Raw genomic sequence first — 7,022 nt, forward strand, 5'->3', positions numbered from 1 at the left:
AAAGTCTGTCTGCAGTCAGACTTGCCTTTGGAGACATTGCTCTGGTCCATGTGCAGAGCAGACCCCTGCTCCTGTGAAAACCGTGGAGAGATGAAGAGTGGGAAAGGCACAGTAGAAGTTGGAGATGAATATGTGAGTATTTGGATTATAATGCATCAAAAACTCCAGCAAATAATACAACGCAGCATGACATTTTAAATTACCTATTTTTCAAACTATTATTTAAAATTGGCATAAGACTTTGGTTTAAGCGATCAAGAAGATGGGCGTTAAAACTGATTTTTTCTGGTGTCAGGCAGGTAGTGGACTAGGTGAAATTCACAGCTTGTCGTATTCAAGGTATTTGCATATGACTAATTTTTAAATTTTTACTAACTTTACTGTTTCAACAGTTTATCTTTACCAGGGAGTCTTCAACCTCACAACAATCTGATCTCATATTCCTGTCACTTATAACTACAACTTCAACCCAGATTTCTCTTTGCACATCACTTACACCATCCACCTTGCTGTCAGAGGGGGTCAGGAATGCTCCTGTGTCAGGGGGAGCACAGCCCCGATCGCTGCCTAAAGGTCCTTCGCCTGCCTAACACTCTAACAGCCTTCAGATTTCCTGCACAAGGCCTCTTTTGTCAGAAGTGAGACACAAAGATGCGTTTATTTTTACCCTATAACTTGTTTACTAGCTACTGTGAATTAAATGATTTACCGACGCAACCATCATTCCACAAATCACACACATTCTGATTTAACTCATGTAATGCAATTCCCCGATGTGCCATTGCTTATCCCGCTGCCTCTTTGTGTTTCCTGTTTCCATTTCTCCTTCCTCCATAACCCTCTGAATTTTGTCCCTGGGCAAATGCCGCCCTCTTGACCTTACAGAGTTGATTGTTGGCACATGGAGAAGAGTTCTGTTCCAGGAATGACTGCTGTTTGCATGTTCCATGGGTCCATTGGATCAATGATTTCGATGTGTCTTTCACCTACCATCACTCTTCCTACTTCCGGAAGGGAAGAGACCAATAGTTGTACCTTATGTTGTCCATATCAAATAAGGGTAAGAGTTTTAATTTTTTCCCTGAGGTTCCCAGAACATTCAAGAACACTTGTCATAAAATAATTGGTCAAACACATTTGTTGAATGAACAAAGTCTTAATGAATTTTAGAGAAATATAATTCTTTAGGGAAAAGATAATATTAGAAACCATGACGCCAACACCAAAGCTTTATAACATCAAAGACAATATTGAGCACTTGGGCTTGAAGAACATGACATATATAGATATGAATGGGTATTCATTAATTAACTATAAAAATATTAAAAACTGTATAGAATATAAATATACTCCTCAAACTATTGTTAATATCTTATGGCAGAGTTTTCAATGCTCTTTTCTCTTTCCAAATAGTTTCATCAGCTCCATGGAACCAGGAAACCAAACTCAGGTTCCAGAATTCATCCTTCTGGGGCTTTCTGAAGAGGCAGAGCTGCAGCCCCTCCTCTTTGCACTGTTCCTCTCCATGTACCTGGTCACCTTCACTGGGAACCTGCTCATCATCTTGGCCATCGCCACAGACACCCACCTCCACACACTCATGTACTTCTTCCTCTCCAACCTCTCCTTTGCTGACATCTGTTTCACGTCCACCTCTGTCCCAAAGATGCTGATGAACATCCAGATGCAGACCAAAGGAATTACATATGAAGACTGCATCACACAGATGTTTGTTTTTTTCACGCTTTTTGTGGGCTTAGACAACTTCCTATTGACAGTGATGGCCTATGACAGGTTTGTGGCCATCTGTCACCCAATGCACTACACAGTCATCATGAACCCAAGATCCTGTGGCCTCCTGCTTCTGGCCTCCTGAGTATTGACTCTTCTGGACTCTTTAGTACATGCTTAAATGATTTTGCGACTGTCTTTCTGTACAGAATTGGAAATATCCCATTTTTTCTGTGAACTTAATCAGGTCATCCAACTTGCTTGTTCTGACACATTCCTCAATGACTTAGTCATGTATTTAGCACCTGCCCTTCTGGTTGTTATTCCGTTCACTGGAATCCTTTTCTCTTGCATGAAGATTGTGTCCTCCATTTTGAAAATGTCATCAGCTGGGGGCAAATATAAAGCCTTTTCCACCTGTGGGTCTCACCTCTCTGTGGTTTCCTTGTTCTATGGTACAGGTGTTGGGGTTTATCTTAGTTCTGCTGCTATGGAAAACTCCAGTGCCACTGCAATAGCCTCAGTGATGTACACGGTAGCCACACCCATGCTGAATCCTTTTATTTATAGTCTTAGAAATAAAGACATAAAGCAAGCCCTAAGGAAACTTTTCCGCTGAGAAACATCCTACATCACAGAAACACATCGTTAAGTTTAGAGTACTACTGATGAACAACAAAATCCAAAGTAATAAAATCTGGATTATGCTTTTCTCGGTCCTAAATGTGCTTATGTACTTAATTTAATGTCCTTAATTTTTAAGACAGAATATGAAAAATGTAAGACATAATATGGAATATGAAAGTACTTCCTGTGTATTTTGTTAAAAATGTATTTACTTTAACGAAATCTTTCCTTCAACAGGTAGTCCAGGTGATGCGTGATACAGACCAGCTATGTAGTTTCTGTGGTTCCAGAATAAGAATATTCTCAAATCTATCCATTTGTACATTATTTTTCTCAAGGACCCCTTTCTAAATACCATATCTTATACTTACACTTTGGTAAGGTTATGGATTCATTCTATCTTGTAATTTATCGATCTATGCAAACTCTATATTTTTAGTGGTATCCTCATCAGAACTGAAAATTGACAGAAAACATTTGACTCACACAGTAACTGGAAGCTTAGTAAATTATTATGCAGAAATCAAGATTATGGAGAAAGCTTTCCTGCCACCATCTTCTCTTCAGTTAAGATAGATGCTGACATGAACACATGACACTTTTTGAATAACATCATAGGCCAGCATTTAGAAGAAATGGGTAATGCATTACCTGCGAGCCAACATTTTCCAAGGATTGTTAGCTAAAAATCCATTCTACATTAAAAAGTCCAATTGATTTTAATGGAGTAGAATTTTTTAAAATATTAACGAAACTACCATTTGTCAAGTTTGGCTGTTATATCAATGAAGCATGATCAGTTACCTTGGAATAATAGTAAAATCTTTTTCCCTTTACTCAAAAACACCCTCCAAAGTTGTAGTGAAATATGGGTGCTTGTTGAAAAGTCTAGGAGTCTTGGAGTGTACCACGAATATTTATAGATTTAACAAAAATATGTATATAAGTGTATTTACCATTATTACAAACAATATAACAATAAATGTGGAATATAATTTTAAAATTTCTGACAGCCAGTTCTATCTCTCACCTTTTGCCTCTCTCATCTGTAGTCTCTGTGGAGCATGTCAACAGGTAACACTGGAATATATCCAAATCAGTCCTTCATTTCATTACTGCATTTCCCCTACTTCCACTCAGTAGGTGAATCCAGGTGATGATAATGAACACACCAAGCTCAGACTCTATTTAACTTTCATCCCTAGAAGTGGGGTCTCTCTCGTGGGCAAAGACTTTCCTTCTTTGATGAAACATACAGGGACATGAGAGGAGTAAATTTATGAAAAGCTCTTAGGCATAAAAAAACACCTGGAGAAAGAAGTCCCTGAGCCTGGGGGATCAGAAACATCATCTTGGACTCACCAAGGTCAACTGGCAGAGCAGAGTGAGCAAGGATAATGCTCTGTGTTCTGATTTGGTACTTAGCAGCTGGAATCGTAAGTGTTCATAAGCAGGCATAACATGTGTAAATATTTGTCTCTTTCCATCCAGAGAAAATAAAAGTGATGAAAACTGAAAAAACACATGGAAATAGACCAGTGGACCAAGGGACCATGAAAATATTAGTCTCCATTATCTTGAGAGTGGAATGGCTTCCTGATACTAACACGGAACTCCTCTGAATAGTCCCACCCTATAAGATATATAAATTATAAATTATGCAAATTACTATAGAAGTAGAGTTAGAATGTGGAACAGAACTCAAAATTATAAGGTATTGGTTGGATAGAGACTGGTGATACCACCAAGATTATAGCCCTTAGTGACCCAGAAAAACTGTAATTAAACTCGCCCCATATTAGAATGACTAACAAATTAAGATCTTAAAGTAAGAAGGGCTCACAGAGAAGGATGAATAAAAGTGGAAACACAGGTGGAAAAGGCATAAGTGACAGCAGGTACATTAAGAGGCTAGAAATGGATGAGTGGAAATAAACTGCAATTTTTTAAAAAAAAATAAACTGATGATTCACTCTGAAAGACTTGACATAATCTCAAGGAGTGGTTTTCGCAATGTTTTAAATGGTTAATTTTATATTACATATTTCACCACAGTATTATTTGTCCTTAAACAGGGAGTATCTAGAAAGTGTGGCAGAGGTGGACTGTGCTCCTCAAGGTGAGCCGTTCGAAACCACCAGCTGCTCCACAAGAGAAAGATGGAACTTTCTACTCCTGTAGAGAATTCCAGGTCTGAGAAGCGACAGAGGCTATTTCATCCTGTCCTATGGAGCTGCTGGGCTGGTATTGACTCCATGGCAGTGAGGTTTTGGGGTTTTTTTATTTTTATCAACTACTCACTTCACACGCCACAAAGCATCCATTTTAAAGAAATCATGAACTAACTGTATATATTAGAAACATGGAAAGGAGGGAGAATGCACAGCCGAGACCCAAAACCAATCTGTAGACAGTTGGACAACACCTTACAGAAGAGTCACAAGGAAGAGATGATGCAGTCAGGGTGTAGTATAGCACAGATGAAACATACAACTTTCTTCTAGTTCTTTAATGCTTCCCCCCACCTCACTATCATGACCCCAATTCTACCTTACAAATCGTCTGGACCAGAGCATGTACACTGGTATGGATAAGAGCTGGAAACACAAGGAATCCAGGACAGATAAACCCCCCAGGACCAATAATGAGAATAGCAATACCAGGAGAGTAACAGTAAGGTGGGGAAAGTAGGAGAAACTGATCTCAATGATCTACATATAACCCCCATGCAGGGGAATGGGGAGACAGCAGTTGGTGTATGACATAAAAAATAAAGATTATAAATTATCAAGATTTCAGGAAGGAGGGTGGGGGAAGGGGAACTGAGCTGATACCAAGGACTCAAGTAGAAAAACATGTTTTAAAAATGGTGATGGCAACGTACGTACAAATGGTGCTAGACACAATGGATGCATGTATGGATTCTAATAAAATCTGTAAGAGACTCCAATAAAATTATTTTTAAAAAAAACAGGAAAAAAATCTTTTTCTAAGTTTTATTTTAATCATTTTATTGGGGGCACATACAACTCTATCACATTCCATACATACGTCATTGTATACATTTGTACATTCGTTACCCTCATCATTCTCAAAACATTTGCTCTCCACGTAAGCTCCTGACATCAGCTCCTCATTTTCCCCTCCCTCCCCGCTCCACCATCCCTCATGAACTATTGATAATTTATAAATTATTATTTTGTCATGTCTTACACTGTATGATGTCTCCCTTCAGCCGCTTTCCTGTTGTCGGTCCCCCAGGGAGGAGATTATATGTAGAGCCTTATAATCCAGTCCCCCTCTCTACCCCACCCTCCCTCCACCCTCCAAGTATCGCCACTCTCACCACTGGTCCTGAAGGGATCATCCATCCTGATTTCTCTGTGTTGATAGGTCCTATCTGTACCAGTATACAACCTCTGGTCGAGCCAGATTTGTAAGGTAGCATAGGGATCATGATAATGGGGGACACAGGGGGATGGGAAGCATTTAGGAACTAGAGGAAAGTTGTATGTTTCATCATTGCTACACTGCACCCTGACTGGCTCATCTTCTCCCCACGACCCTTCTGTAAGGGAATTTCCAGTTGTCTACAGATGGGCTTTGGGCCCCCACTCTGCACTCCCCTCATTCACAATGATATGATTTTTTGTTCTTTGATGCCTGATACCTCATCTCTTCGACACCTCCTGATCACAAAGGCTGCTGTGCTTCGTCCATGAGGGCTTTTTGGCTTCAGAGATAGATGGCCACTTGTTTGCTTTCAAGTCTTTAAGACCCCAGATACTGTATATTTTGATAGCTGGGAACCATCAGCTTTCTTCACCACATTTGCTTATGCACCCGCTTTGTCTTCAGCGATCATTCAGGAAGATGAGCATCATGGAATGCCAGTTTAATAGAACAAAGCAGCATTCTTGCATTGAGGAAATACTGGAGTGGAGGCCCAATGTCCATCTCCTACCTTAATACTAAACCTATAGATGTATGCACATAAATCTATTTCCCCATCCTCATATATAAATATATTTACTTATGTTCATGTCTTTATTTAGACCTCTATAAATGTCCTTTGCCTCCTAGCTCATTCCTCTATTTCCTTTTACTTTCCTCTTGTCCCACTATCATGCTCAGCCTTCATTTGGGTTTCAGTAATTCCTCTCGGTTACATTACCCTTGATCATACACTACCAGGCCTCCTACACCCTCATCACCACTCATTTGGCTCACTTGCTGTTCCCTTGTCCCTGGGTTTGTTATCACCACTTCCTTTATCTCCACCTCCCCATCTCCTATGTCCACCCGGAATTGTTGGTCCCATTGTTTTCTCCTCCAGATTGTTCATCTGGTCTATCTTATATAGACAGACCTGCAGAGATAATAACATGCACAAAAACAAAACAGAGCAAAACCAAGCAACAAAACAACAAATAGCCAATGACAAAAAAAAAACACAACACAACAACAACAAAAAAGAAAAGCTTGTAGTAAGTTCAAGGACCGTTTGTTGGCCTTTAGGAGTGTTTTCTGGTCGAGTCTGGTGGGGCGCCAAGACCTGGCCGCAAGTCTATTGTTGATATTCCCTGAGGATTTTGTTAATCTGTTCCCCTTGCGGTTCTGTTACACGTGCTTAGTGTTTTTCCCTTGGTGTGTGGGATCAGATC

General features: G+C 39.8%; 1 pseudogene; it reads left to right on the forward strand.

Annotated features, from left to right (window-relative positions):
* Positions 1–1,525: 1,525 nt before the first annotated feature.
* Positions 1,526–2,350, forward strand: LOC142452965 (olfactory receptor 7A10-like; annotated as a pseudogene).
* Positions 2,351–7,022: the final 4,672 nt, after the last annotated feature.

This window comes from Tenrec ecaudatus, chromosome 1 (genome assembly GCF_050624435.1).
Source record: "Tenrec ecaudatus isolate mTenEca1 chromosome 1, mTenEca1.hap1, whole genome shotgun sequence".
Classification (NCBI taxonomy): Eukaryota; Metazoa; Chordata; class Mammalia; order Afrosoricida; family Tenrecidae; genus Tenrec; species Tenrec ecaudatus.